The sequence below is a fragment of the Dromaius novaehollandiae genome, chromosome 4, assembly GCF_036370855.1.
Source record: "Dromaius novaehollandiae isolate bDroNov1 chromosome 4, bDroNov1.hap1, whole genome shotgun sequence".
Lineage (NCBI taxonomy): Eukaryota > Metazoa > Chordata > Aves > Casuariiformes > Dromaiidae > Dromaius > Dromaius novaehollandiae.
In genome coordinates, this window is record NC_088101.1 from 72,088,453 (window position 1) to 72,102,769 (window position 14,317).

The 14,317-nt window shown below is 40.2% G+C and overlaps 1 long non-coding RNA gene across 2 annotated transcripts; it reads left to right on the forward strand.

Annotated features, from left to right (window-relative positions):
* The first annotated feature begins 346 nt into the window (after positions 1-346).
* On the forward strand, positions 347-12,490 carry LOC112996506 (uncharacterized). Of its 2 annotated transcripts, none has more exons than XR_010389238.1 (5): positions 347-597; positions 801-879; positions 965-1,083; positions 10,084-10,160; positions 12,351-12,490. It is a non-coding gene; the product is annotated as an uncharacterized LOC112996506 (long non-coding RNA). The 2 variants fall into 2 exon arrangements; XR_003262462.2 differs by having other exon boundaries at positions 969-1,083.
* The last annotated feature ends 1,827 nt before the right edge of the window (positions 12,491-14,317 follow it).

Consider the following 14,317-nt stretch of genomic DNA (forward strand, 5'->3'; position numbering starts at 1 on the left):
CATTATGCTAATGAGCCGCTTGGCATATTCACCCCATGCCGCTCCACAGAAGTTCGTTAACTTTCACAGTACGCTATGCTTAAAGAAGGCAGCGACATTTAGAAAGGCAGGCAGCACAGACACATGAAAGTCTCAGAGTTTGTCAGACATGACTCAGCCCCCTTCCCACTTCCACAAGCAAACATATATCTACAAATGCAAAATGTTGTTTCTTGCAGTTGATGCAGACTTTCTGAGTGATCCCTTTAATCCTTCTTTCCCTTTACGCTACTTGCCGTCAGCTGGAGGAGTGTGAACACAGACAGGTGGTCCTCGCCTTGGAAGAGCTTCTCACATGTGCTGACAGCGAGGCTGTAGAGCAAGTTTTTCTTGATTTCATGGTACAGATTTCAAGGCTGCTTCCTGCAGGGCTGTCCAGTGTGAATGTGATCCCCCTATTCACCTGTAGAGCTGTTCTGAAGTCTTCATGAGAAGTGAGAGCCAAGCAGTGCCTAGAAGTGGTTTTAAAAGATGCAGATCAGCCACTGCCCCCGTCCTTTCCTCTTCAAGATCTATGTTCTGTTTACTGGAAAATAGTTGGCGGTCAGTCACAGGATGGTGAGTACCTACATGTTTCAGTGCTGGGAGATGTTGTGGAATGTAAACTTTTCTAATGACAGCTCCTTCAAATCCTTTTCAGTCCTGTCAATTTTACTTATTAATAGCAGAGAAGTAATCTTGCTTCTTTCAATGGCAGCAACTCTCTAGGCAACTGCTGAATTTATAAGAATACAGATGGTGCCTGCCATTTCTTTTTTCAGCACCACACTGCATTCCTCTTCTGACATGTGGAACTTGTTTGGTACCATAATGCAGCAGCTGGAGACACTTTTCTTAGAGGTAAAGCAGTTTTGCTTGCATTTTTCTTGGCAGCATTGAATTTTGCCCACCTGCAGGCAAGATTAATTTTTTTCTCCCTTCCGAGATAGCAGAGCTCATGATGGTGATCTGATTTGAAATTTTTTGGCACGGCACCTCTTCCACTCTGCCACCATAAACTGACAGAGCTAAGCATCCCTCTCCTTCAAACAGCAAAAAATGCAGGTGAGCATCTAGGTAAGTCTGTACAGTCTGCACATGGCATTCAAAGTGTTTGAATGGAAACATTACCCTTTGGGCTGCATCTCTGCCAGATGACACTGCTAATATTGAATTCTACCAAATTAAACAAAAAAACAAGCCCCTTTATTAGAAGAACTAAATTAACTGAACACTACGGGGCTGAGTGCTTTGCAGCTTGGGCTGATCTTTCCTGACAGTCTCGGATGTGCCGCTGACTCCACTGGGGCAGCTGGAAAATGGACAGACACAGGAGGATCATATGACTGAAGTTCAAAGCGCAAGCATGCACTAATCAAAAGGAAGGTGGTTATTTCTTAATCTCGCGCAGTAAAGCCTGCGTATTTGGTTGATCACATGCTGCTATTTAACAGTTATCTGGGATGTTTCTGTACTGTGTTTGTCAATAACTGTTACTGCAGCAGTTTTGACTTCAGATCTCTTGTTTTGTAGTTTTAAGTTGTCTCTTTCTTGATAGTTTTCAAAGCAGCCTGCTGGTCCAGTGCACAACACAGATGAAGAAAATAAAGTCTGACTCAGAATAAAATGGTGTAAAAATACCAGGCCCTTACTCCCAGTGCTGAACAGGTGCTCTTTTGCCTGGATATGCGTAATAAGCTATTTCCAGGCATGAACGTGTCTCTTTTCTCATTATAGATATACAACTTCAGCCTTACTCCATCACCTCTCTTTGGAAATAACATTCCATTGACTCCAATAACAACATCTCAGGGGAAGACTCAGACCACCTGGACACTGTTTTAATTTCAGCCTAACATAATTATGCTCTTTTGAAGCCTTTAACATCACTCACTTAACGTGATGAATTGGATAGACAGGTAGAACCAGGGTACCATCACTGATGCTTCAGATGATGCTTTCAGTAACTGCCCTGCTCCTGACCCTGGTGGAAAGCTTAATATCTCCTTTTATCAGATTTCAGCTCTGCACTACTTAGTAAATATTTGCTGCTAGAGTTACTGCCAGTGCTCGCTACCGGTTCTCACTGGTAGAGATACAAGGTTAGTCAGAGGTAAAAATTCTCAATCAGCCTTTTCAAAGAAGAGTATGAATCTCTCTTATTTGACATATTAAAGATTTCTTCAGAGTTTTCACCCTGAGCTGCAGAAAGTATGCTGCCAGATAAAAGGAGACACCCAGATGCAAGCAGTTTCATCTTAGTTTCTAAGAGAAGATGTGGATAGTCTGTTGACTGTCCTGCATGCAGGCAGAAGCTCCCATTTGTTACATGCATTTTGCATTAGCACATCACAAAAATCTGGTGCTGACTGTAAATATCAGCAGACCACTCTTTTCATATGTGCAATAAAGGGAGGGGGAACAAGTCATATTGTCCAGATGCAGCTCAATCAGATTATTTTCTTCATTTGTGTAGTGCACTGGCCTGTTGAGACGGCTTAGGTATTAAACAAAGCAGGCACACATATTTGTATATATTTTTTTATCCAGGTCACTTGGATCTTGAAGTGAATTACAAGATCAGCTAATCTGTCAGGCCAAAAGGAATATTTTTAGTTCCACAGTTAGTAAACCAAATCAGCAGGGCATGACTTTTTGCTTGTTTTCTGTGAAAACCAACTGTTCCCTAGTGCTGGAGGTGAAAGGGTACATTTTTTGCTTTGGCACATGAAATGCCTGAATCTCAGCCACTCCACGGTTCTAGCAGAGCTCGTTCTCTCAGCAGAGCTTGGTGGGCAATCCGAAATATCTGTTAGGGCAGCTTGACCTGCAGCTTATTTGGCCCTGCCCTAAAGTGCCTCTAAAAATTATATGAGTAATTTGCTAATGAGCTGTTGAAGATTATTATTCCTTATATAAAACATTGAACAGGAATGTTACAGCTTTGTGGGCTGCTTATTTGAGGCTTACATTTTGCTACAGCATCAACAAGGTCCCCATCGAAGCACAGGCACTGCAGGGCATGATGGGCAGCTGCAGAGATCTGGCATGACAAATCACTCTTCTCACTTTCCTCTTCTTATTGGTAAAACCTGATGTGACAGAGAAATGAGGGGAGAATTGCTGTGAACTAAGCCATAGGACAAGAATAATGCAACTAATTACTCCTGTGTTTCCTAGAAATCTGTAGACAAATGGCAGTATCACATAAAATCAGCAAGCTGTTCTGGTAAAGGTACCTCATCTGATGTGAGCAGAGATTAGATTAGCATGACAGGACTTGGAAAAGAGGTGAGTGAAGGGAAGATGACAGAAGTCTATAAAACTGTGAAAGGTACAGAAAAATCAAATAAGGAAAGATTATTTACTATTTCTCACAGTTTTGTTACCTGCTTTGCATGATCAGGTAACAGGGATTTAAAACAAACAAAATGAAATCTTTTTTGCATGCAATACAGTCAATCTGGGGACGCTTTTGCCACAGGACATTGTGGATGCTAAAAGTGTAAGTGGCTTCAGAAAACAATTACCTGGATTCGCGGAAAAAAGATCCTCAAGGGCTATTAAACAGAGGCAGATATGACAGCTGGCTCAGGAAGCCCTGGACTTCTGAAAGCTTAGAGGGCACACAGGGGAGAGTATCCAGGTATCCTTGTCCTTTTTCTGCAGCCTTTCCTTATACCTTAGCTCCAAGTTTTGGCCTAAATACACCTTCGATCTTTCAGTTTTAATATTGCTAAAAGCAACTTCTGTTGTTAAAGAAGGGTGGAAAAGGTCCTGTTTGATGCCTGTCAAGTAGTGTATTGATCTAATATTCAAGCCTTTCTTTCATGCTTTCATTATGTCTGCAAAGTGGCAAATTCAGAGGAATAGTTGTCAATTAACTAAAGTTCTAGCAAAAGCAGCAGAAATTCCTCAAATCGAGAATTTTAATTCTTCTCAGAAATAGTGTCTTTCCCCTCTGTGTGGAAAATTTCTGAAAAATTCCAACAGTGGAGCAAAGCCACTCATTTTGTAAGCCAGAGCTTAATATGTCAGTACTTCTCTGTGTCTCTTTGGATGGTGCTCCTTAAAGCTTTTCTGTGTGTTTCAGAAGGCACATGTTTGGTTGAACAACAATCACTATTCTATTGCCTCTGTCAGCACAGTTTTAAGTTCACTTTTCAAGAAAGTTTTATTTGCATTAGTTGTCTTTTAACTTGATCTGTATATGATAATTTAATGTTGCTGACTGTATGAAATGAAGTCCTGTTTTTATAACTCAGTATTTGGTACTGAGGGTTTCCCATTATTGTGCTATTGTAAATTTTGAAACGGTTAGATTTTCCTGGATTACATGTATGTTAAAGTTTATATTCATAGAATTTAAATATCTGTTTTTAGTGATAATGTTTAAACAATAATTTTCTTAATCACTATTACGGGTTTTGTGAATGTAGAAGTCTGTGATATGGGAGAGATTGAGAAAAGAGATCTGGGATGGCTCAGAGGAGCAGAGGTTCCTTTCAGGTCCTGTTTCTTGCCTTCAGAAGAGGCAGAGTTAGGAAAGCTTTGAGCTCTTTTTCGTCTCTGATCCCTTAGTCTTGTTTTGAGGGTTTTTTCAGAACAATCCGTCTGCTCTCCTGGAGCTTCTCTGTTCCACCTCCAGCTTTCTCCTCTGGCCCACACTGAAATCACAGGACAGATTATTAACATCTTTATGGTCTGTCTCTGCAAAACAGCAGAGGAGGATGATATGACACTTTTACCACCGATACTTATATATGACACCCTTAAGAGGAGGTTAATTATAGGAACTTTCTAAAGAGACTGTTGAAAAGGTAAGCCAGTTTCTCTGTTTAACAGCCCTGGCAATCTCCCCTTAATGAAAGAAAATAAGCCAGGTGGGTAGCAAGGCTTTGGGTGTTGGAACAGGCTACAACAGGCTGGGGGAAAACTGCAGCGTGATGCACATTGTGTAGGCTTCAGCCCCGTGCCAAGCACGGGTGCTCCAGCCCCAGGCGTTCAGTATACCAATATCATTGATATTGTCGATCTGTTTGTCTTGCAGCAATTCCCTGGCTGTGCTATGGTGTAAATCCTTCTAGTGTGGCTTCAAGCAAGGCAATTTTTCATTCACAGGCTGTAATACAGCTCTGTGTATCCTGCGCCCCGCCCCCCCCCCTTTCTGGGGTGGAGGTGTGGAAAGTATTCAGAAACAAAAGGTATAGGTGTTCGCTGTTGTGATGTTGCACATGTACACTAGTTAGGTGCCTGAAGAGAGGCTGATGAGGAAGCTAGAGTGTTACCGTGTAGGACAGTTGTTAAATCGCTTTCCCCATTAACTAGTGACATTTGAGTTAAACTAATGAGAAGCACGTCTGCTGCAATGCAGTATATACGCTTATTCTTGGAGACTGCTTTTTCAGCTTATGTACTCTTTCACCAACACTCAGCCACCATTACAACTGATTAATGATGCCTTTCATTAAAGGGAAACTATTATGGACAGCCTTATTTGATCTACTTTGAAACTTTTCTATTTCTGATCATCATCTTCTGTCCCTCCCTTCTCCTCCTCCTCATCTTTTCTCAGAAATGATAAGCGAGGCAAGAGATAATGCATTCACAGCCTTTGATCAACTGCTGTACATATGGCACATGATGAAAATCAGACAAAAAGCAAAGTGATATTCTCGATAAAACAGGTACTTCTACATTAATAATTTGCCATCATCTAAATTGCCATAAAAATCTCAGCTAGACTGATATAAGCCTAATGCCTCCTGCACAATAGGCAGGTTTTAAAGTACAAAGCTACATCTCATCTCTGATAAAATCTGTATTTTAATGGAATTTGCTCTATAAGAGATGGCCTCAGGATTTCTAAAGCTAGGGTATTTAGCTGCTTGCTTTAGGCTTATCTGACCTTGCCTGTTTTATACTTAGCTTTTTGCAAGGAGTTTTCTGTAATATTGGAAGGGCGAAACATTCAGTTCTGATCTTTTTGAACCAACAAAAATGAACGTCTGTTCTGGACAGACCTGCAGATCTATTGATGGAGACTGGCGGATGTGCCCTCTGCAGGGTATGCTCCCTCGCTGAAACTGGATTACACCATGTGGTGGTCTTTCTCATTTCACACAAAGAAAAGAAAAGGTGTGTGCAGGGGGAATGTTACCCCTTTGGTTACAGAGGTGTCTGTAATCTTTGGCGTTTCCTCAAAATGGTGAAGTGGAATGGCAGGAATTCCCAGAGAAGTGCAGGCTGAGCTGAGCAAAGAAGACCCTTCCAGGGGTTTTGGCATTGCCCTCTTCTCTGGTGTGACGGTGTGCAGAGGACCTGACTTATTCCCACTCCCGTTCAGTGTGCATTAACTGGTCACGGAAGAACTTTGTAAGATGGGGCAGGAAGAACCGAGATCGTACTCTAGAGAGGAAAATACTTTTTCAGAAGACCATAGACCAATTACAGCTTGTGAAGATTCAGAAATATTCAGACTACCGCAAAGGCAGCACCCTGTCTAATGCTATGATAGAAAGATGAGGTAAAGAGGGACAATGTTATGGGTACAAAGTTCCAAAGTTCCAAATATTTTTGTACCACGATTCATTAATCATGTAAGACTTACTATTTATGTACTGTATTCACCTCCATTCAGCTAGTCTGATTTCTCCCATGCTGTATCCTAATTTTCTTGAACAATACCTTACTCAGTCCAAGTTTGATTTCATGTTATCCAAACTCAGAGAAAACAAATAGGTTCAACAGCATGTCTACAAAGTATCTGGACTCAGAAAAAAAGATAAAGGCAGAACAGCCAAGGTTCCCATAGATGTGAGGCCTTGACTTAATTAACTCCGATCACAGCAGGAGGCAGCCAAATGTCTCAGGATGCCACTGCTGCAATGATGCCACTCAGCTAGAGACACCCTCTCTTGACAGTAGAGCCATTATCCACATTGTATTTAGTTCCATCACATCACCAAAACAAATAATCTCCATTAAAAAATTGGTGTAAAAAGTTAGAAGTTTTTTCTGGTTTATTTCTTTGTACAAACCACTGTTTTTTCTCAAAACCTTCCAGCAACTACTGATATAGCACATTTTCCCACTCCCTTAAACATCTATTGTATTTTTGTCCAATGCTGAGAGGTGTGCTGTGCACTATGCACACGGGAGAACTGCTCACCAGAAATTTTCTGGTAATTATAAGGGAATATATAGATATACTGTGTTTTGTCGTTTGGAAAAGAAAACCTTTTTACCCCTGGAATTGAAGACACAGTATTGTATGTGTGAGCAGCTTCTTAAATATGATAGAGCGTAGGATGTGAGGAACACAAGTGCAGTGAATGGTTTCTCAAGGACAGGAGCTGTTCAAAGCATTTCTGGCCCATAAATACTATTCCTATTACCCACTAGAACAAACGGGATGAGTATTAAATGTGGGACATTAGAAATCAATACAAGAAGATGTTATAGAACTCAGTGGACTATGATATTAGAAAAGTGCTTTATTTAAATGGATGTAAAGTCAGAATCTTTATTACCTTTATTCAGAGCAAGAAACAACGTGAGACAAGCTTTTTGTGATGTCTAAAATGTATTTTTAAGCTGAGTTCTTTGGTAATATTCTCAATTTGGCAGGTCTTGAGTGGTTTGTTTATGTGATTTTTTTTTTCTCTCTCCTTACAATGTATTTCAGCATTACAACCTCTTAATAGATGTGGACTTCTCAAAGTGTATTAGATACAAAGTAAAGGGAAGAAAAAGTCTGTGATAATACAGTGCTTTAGTTCTATATATGAGCACAATGAGGTGCACTGATGAACATTCAGTCTGCACTGAGGTGAAAGGAATAAGGCACACATTTAAACTGAATGCTTCAGTCTAGCAATTTTCAGCAACTAGTGTATGTACTGGTACTGATTTATCTTAGTTGCTCTTTAGATTGTGAGGACTCCTTGCACTGCACCTGCTATATGAGCGTTATTACTTTCTTAAGTAAGAGTGTGAGAGGGAGCAGAGCAGAACAAAAGGCAGAAAACAGGTAGAGTCAAGGGCCTCATTTTCCGTCAGTTCAAATCTCAGAGGACTTCATAGTGCTTGAGATCCCTTCTTCTCTCTTCTCCCTCACACTGCCCTTTTCGTGGCTTATCCAGTCTTTGAAATTCCCTATGTTTGCTGCAGACTCCATTACAAATTAACTCCAATTATGCTCAGGTCTTTTCTCAGAGATGTATCCTGGCAATTTCTAACAACCAGTTGTGGTTTTGAACACCACCTTATCTACTCGGTGCCTAATTATCAAGGGTTACACAGGACTAGCAAAAACGGCAAGTGGTGGTGATGACAAGTATGCAATCGTAACACCGCCTTGTTAATGCTGGGGATTATAGTGCCTTAATCTGAATACCTAATTAGATACTATGATTGTGGCTTATTTTTCTGCAGAACACATGAAAGTTTTTGAATGTAGATCGATAATGGTAGTTTGCTCTCCTGATTTTTTTAGTTTTGCACTAGAGATTTGCTGGCAGTCTGTAGGTTGGCCAGGTTGCTAAGGTCCCATATAGCTCTTCAAATTGCCTGATTTTTGAATGGGAAGATTCTTACTGTCTTTGGAAATATTTAGGAGTATCTCATTTTAGATATAAACTGTAACTTTTAACAGAAAAAAGTGATTGAATGAATTATGGTTGAAAAATGGGTAGAAATTAAAAAAAAAGTTTATTCTAGTCTCACTAGATTTAAATTAAAAGAAAAAGCTTTGCAGTGAAGTATTTTATAATATTTAAAGTTTTCCCCTCTTTCTTCTTTTATTTTTGGTAATGAAAAAAAAATGGAATGGGTGGCATTTCATCACTTTTGTCTATGGGAATAATGTGCACATTTCCCTTTCACTTGTTCATGTTTCTCCCCCCTCTCCAGCTCTCACACCCTTTTTTTTTTTTTTTTTTTTTAATTACTCTCCTCCAGGTATACTTGTGAACACTGCTATAAAATCCAATAATACATTCCAAAATGTTGAGCTTTTGGAGCACTTGAAACCATAGGCAGTTCTAAAAAAACTGGAGAGCCAAAAAAAGAAGTAAATTTAAATAAAGAAAATTCCTAGATTTCCCTTCTGCTATTAAAAAGTTTCACAAAGGAATAAAAAAAAGGAGAAAAGAGTATGAAGAGGAATTCCTGCCATTGCTAATTCAAAATTTGATATTAATATTTTGTTCTATGATTTTTTTTTCAGTTGGGAGATTTTCATGAAAATTTCATTTTAGATGTTTTTCCTCCAAAATCATGAGAAATATTTCCTGGATCTGATTTCACAATTTAAATACCTGCACACTAAGTAGGTGTCCCATGAAGTGATTCATGCTGTCTGTTTCGGGATGCAGTGAATCTTGCCTCTATCTCTCCGTCAGTCAGTGGAAAATGGCACTCCATTGATGAGAAAGAGACGAGCCTAGAAAACTAGTTTTGGAAAGATGCTTATGCTTTAGATAGCTGAAGTTAGAAGCAATGTTTTCCATGCTTCTTTACTTTTGAAATTCCCAGTGGACACGCTCATGAATTTTTAAGTGCTCAAATAATTGTGATACTCTGCCCCATAGTCTCTAGATGGCAAGTTCTTGAGGCACAAACTTTTCCTTAGCATGTATGTTCGTAGCACTGAGCGTAGCAGGGCCATGGTTATGGTTGGGTATAATACTGAATACTGTTACACAAAGTCTAATAGCTACTGTTTGTACCATTCTGTACACAAAATTATGTACAAATTATGAAAGTGCTGAGTCCATTGGCCTGGAATATCGGGGGTGGTCACCAAGAATGACAAATCGCTGGGATTCCCTTACTGAACCAGCATCTCCTTCTGTTCAGTTTTCTGCTGATTATTAGCTATAGCTGTTCTGGGGTACATGACACATTTCCATACCACTTTGTGCAAAAAAAGGCATGTGTTTGCACACAAAAAAAGGTTGGGTTTGGTTCAATTATTTTGTTTTTTTTTTCAGGAAGGAAAAGTTTGTTTGATTTCTCTGGAAGTGAACACAGCACCTGTTCTACCCATTTCTCTCTAAACAGGAAAGAGGACAAGCTTCCACCAAAATGTTTGAGCCCAGACTAGAGCAAAATGAGACCCAAATATGAAAGAACCCATGGTGAGTATTTGTAGGCCTGAACTCAAGAAGCAAAATACTGGAACTGAACTTCTGAAGACCAGCAGGTACAGGTAATGCTGCTATTCATGGCTACTTCCACTTTTACCCTGAGCTTTAGAAAACCCCGTAAGTAATCAGATTACAACTGAATAGAAAGGTGAAAGTCTGCAAGGTGCAGGCAGTATTTCAGAATATCCAAATGTGGCGCTTCTAAGAGCGGGCAGAGCATAAGGTTCGTCTTTTATCCTGGGCTTCTGAGAATGCAGCTGAAAGCAAAGGGTTTGGGGGATAAAGCAATTTATCTGTGGAGATGCCTGCTTTTCCAGCTCTGGTTTATATTGTTCTGTGCATCTGTATTTATTTTGGTATATTAATTTTATCATACTAAATAATGCCAAAGGTGTTCATGTTACATTGCCATATATTTTAGATAACATAGCGCACGCAGAGTTTAGCATGTGTGAAGCTGAAAATAACAAATACATGGAATTTCTTTTATGACATTAAACATTTAATAATACAAACCTGAGAGTGAGCCTAGCTTTGGAAGGATATATTACTACAGAGTGATCTATAGGTCTGAAGCATATGATTCAGTGAGAGCAGTACCAGACCAGTAGTTCCTGAGTCTGTCTGTTCCTGCTCCCTTAATGATATATCTACCATCTCATTTACTTCCTGACCCTTCAGTATCCCTGCTATAGATCATACATGCACTGTCCATAATAATTCAGGCACCTGGTAGATTTTCCATGCTAGAAGCTGTAGTTGGCTTCCAGAAGACTTTTTTACTAATTGACTTGAGTTTATACCTTTCTCAGATGAGTGTCACTAATATATCAGTCTAGTTAAAGCAGCTTCTAATAGTGGCCCTACCAAAGAAGTAACAGGCATAACAAAGACCTGCTGTATATTCTGTGAGTATCCAAAAATAGATATTAAAGCGAACTTTGATTGTAGCACTTTGACTCTTTAGTTACACTGGAAAGGATTAGTAGCTCTACACCACAGTTCACGTTTCCTAGGATTATAGGATAATTCAGGTTGGAAGGGACCTCTGGAGGCCTTCAGTCCCACCTCTTGTCCTCCTGCTGTGCGCTACAGGGAAGAGCCTGGTGCCGTCCCTCGCTGGCACTGCAGCTCCGGGTGCTGCTGGGCGCTTGGGGGCCATCGCTGCTCCAGGCTGAGCGAGCCGGCTCCCTCCCGGCACGCTTCTGTCCCAACCAGCTGGTCATCCTCTCCAGTTTATTGCTGTCTTTCAAACACTAGGAACCGCAGAAATACTTTTTGTTACTATAGACTTAGTCTAAAAGTAACAAATAGACTTAGTCTAAAAATTTTAGTCAAGGCCATTTGTTGGAAAATACTGTGCAGATGCACTTGGGCTTTTTGCAATGTGTACCCATTTTGACGAAAACCACCAGGGGAAAAAAATTCCAGTTCAAAGCATTTTGTTTTGGAATTACTATTCTTGGAAAAGATCAGAATTGTATTTTAAAATATTGCTTGCATAGCTGTGTGCTTTGTTTCTCCACGACATACTGGTTTTCCGCATGATATGCTGCGACATTTACATAGAACTACTACTGAGTGTCGTGAAATAAAGTAATACAAAATTGTAACAGTATAATGAATGAGCAGATTAAAATAGATACATTTTTGAATAAATACTTTATTTTGCAATAGGAACCAACATTTTGCCTAATCAACGTTTTCAAGGTGAGAATTTTTGCTGTTTAGCAGTACTGCCAAAATATTTGGTTTTTTTCTTCTACTGAAAATGGAAAAAAAATCCAAAATTCTACTAAAACAGACATGTCTAGTTTGACCTAAATGCTACCAGCCGGTGCTTTCTAATGCGTTGATCTGGAAGCCCAGAATAATCAATAGAAAAGACCTCAGTTGTCTTAGAAGGTAGCATGAATTTTACTGATCTTGGTCTGCACCTTATCTTGATATTTCAAGATTTCATTTTATACTTTTTCATTGTGTGGGTCCAGTTAGGGCATTGCTATTAATTTTCTTGACATTATTAATATTCCCTTTATTTTTGTATAATGAGTAAGTGGTCACATGAATTTTACTTGAGTACTTGATATACAACCTTAAATTGCATATATGAAATATATTTTTATGCTCGTCAAAAGACCAAATATAGAGCAAACTTTTTAGGCTGTGATCCACCCACAGACAAACCTAAAGGTCTCAGACAAAATCCTCAGCTGGTGCAAATAAATGACATCTTTTTGACTTCAGTGGAGGTACTCCAGTACATGCCAGTGATGATCAGGAATACGGAAGAAAAGCATTGCAAGAGCCATGAAGAAAACAAAAGCATTGAAATATTCTAATAAACCATGATTGTGTCTGGAGCCCTAGAGAGGTTCATTCTGGAAATACATTGGGAACTGCAGTTACAGCGTGGGTAAAGGAAGACAATGAAACCATCTCATTTTAGATTGATGGGGTCAGAAAACAGAAATTGCATAGCTTATATTTTACCCCTTCAAAAACAACAGATATTAACAAGGGAGGGATAGTAGAGCACTAGAAGAATTTGCTGCATCACATGCAAAAGCTTTTAGAAGCGACTATTTTCAGGTGCCTAAGGAAACAACAGTACAGAGTTAATTCAGCAAATGGGGTTAGCCAGAAATTTGAAGAGCTGAGGTGAAACTTGAGGTAAAGCTGCATATTTACAACCTCGCTCAGTCTTAATCCTAATGCTGCAGCACGAATACATTTTCATAATCTCTGTGCTTGTGAGTCATCCTGGCGTCCTTTGCAGCACAAATTCACACTGGGCTATGTAATTATTTTTAGAAAATGGGAACTTTGTCATCTTTGCCATGCAGAGGGATCGGATGATGCAATTGGATCCCCATCGCTTTCCTGAACTTGTGACAATGAGGAACAAGTTCATACCAGTGATTATTCATGAGCTTTGTCATAATCAGGATGTGTATATGTAGATACAGAGCTGCTGGGAACGCTTTCAATTAGAGCTCTGTGTGCTTGGGACTAGTTATGCCTGCTTCAGGCTTTGCAAGCCGCTGAAAATAACCTTCCAAATACAGTAGCTCAGACCTGAAAAGCCTGTGGGGCTTCCTGTCCTGAAGGAAGGATTTGGCAAAGGGAGAGAAATATTCTGCGTGATAGAATGCTTTCTTTACCAAAAAAAAGTGTGAGCAAGTAGTACTTGCGATTACCAGGAAGCTTAAGGGGCTGTGTAATGAGATATGGAGACCTTCACCTTTAGTTCATCTGTGACCAGAAGTCATTATCATCTGTCAGCTGTTTACTGGAATCTGCGAAATGAGTGTTGTCCTCCATCGCTGTGAGAAACATACACATCACACAACTACAGGCAGCCACAATGGCACGGATTGGCACATTTGCAAGCACAACAGAGGCCCTGAGGTCTAGTGTAGTTTTGAGGTTGAACTACCCCCCTCACACCTGGTTGTTTCTCTTGTGTATGGTGCTTTTTGCTTTAGATTGACCTTGACTGTAGGATTATTTCTGGAGTCTTTCTCCCCTCCACCAGTGACTATTTGACATAGAAGGCACACAGAGGGCTGGGAGTTGGAACCACCTCCCTTCCAGAAGGAGGTCCGGTAGCGTAGCCCTTCTGGTTCAGACCTGATGTCTGCTTAATCCGATACCCTGTTCTGAGTCAAAGTTCACAGAAGAGTATGCTAAAGAAGAGAAGTGTAGAAAGACCCTTCTTCTGATAGGTATCCTTCCCCAGCAATCAGTGATTTGAAGACTATTTGAGGAAGGTGAAATTGTCTCTGCCTTTGTACTGAATAGCCACTGATGGGCCTATCATCTGTGAATTGGTCTAATCCTTTGTGGAACACATTTATATTTTTGCTCTCTGCAGCATGCCACCAATGAGTTCAGAGCGTCCAGCTCCTTCCCGTGTGCTGCGTTCTCTTTCCAGCTCCATCAGTCTCCCAGTGCTGTCAAACAAGTCACAGCTTCAGTGGGAGAACCAATTAGGCAGTCTGAATCACAGCCTTCTGGTCTGGGCACTTCCCAGAGAGATGGAAAAAAGTAGGTTTCAAAACCCTATGGCTGAGAAAAGGCTGGAGACCCAGACTTTCCACTTCTCGTGTGCCTCCTTTAACCCTTGCTTCTTACACAAGGGGAGT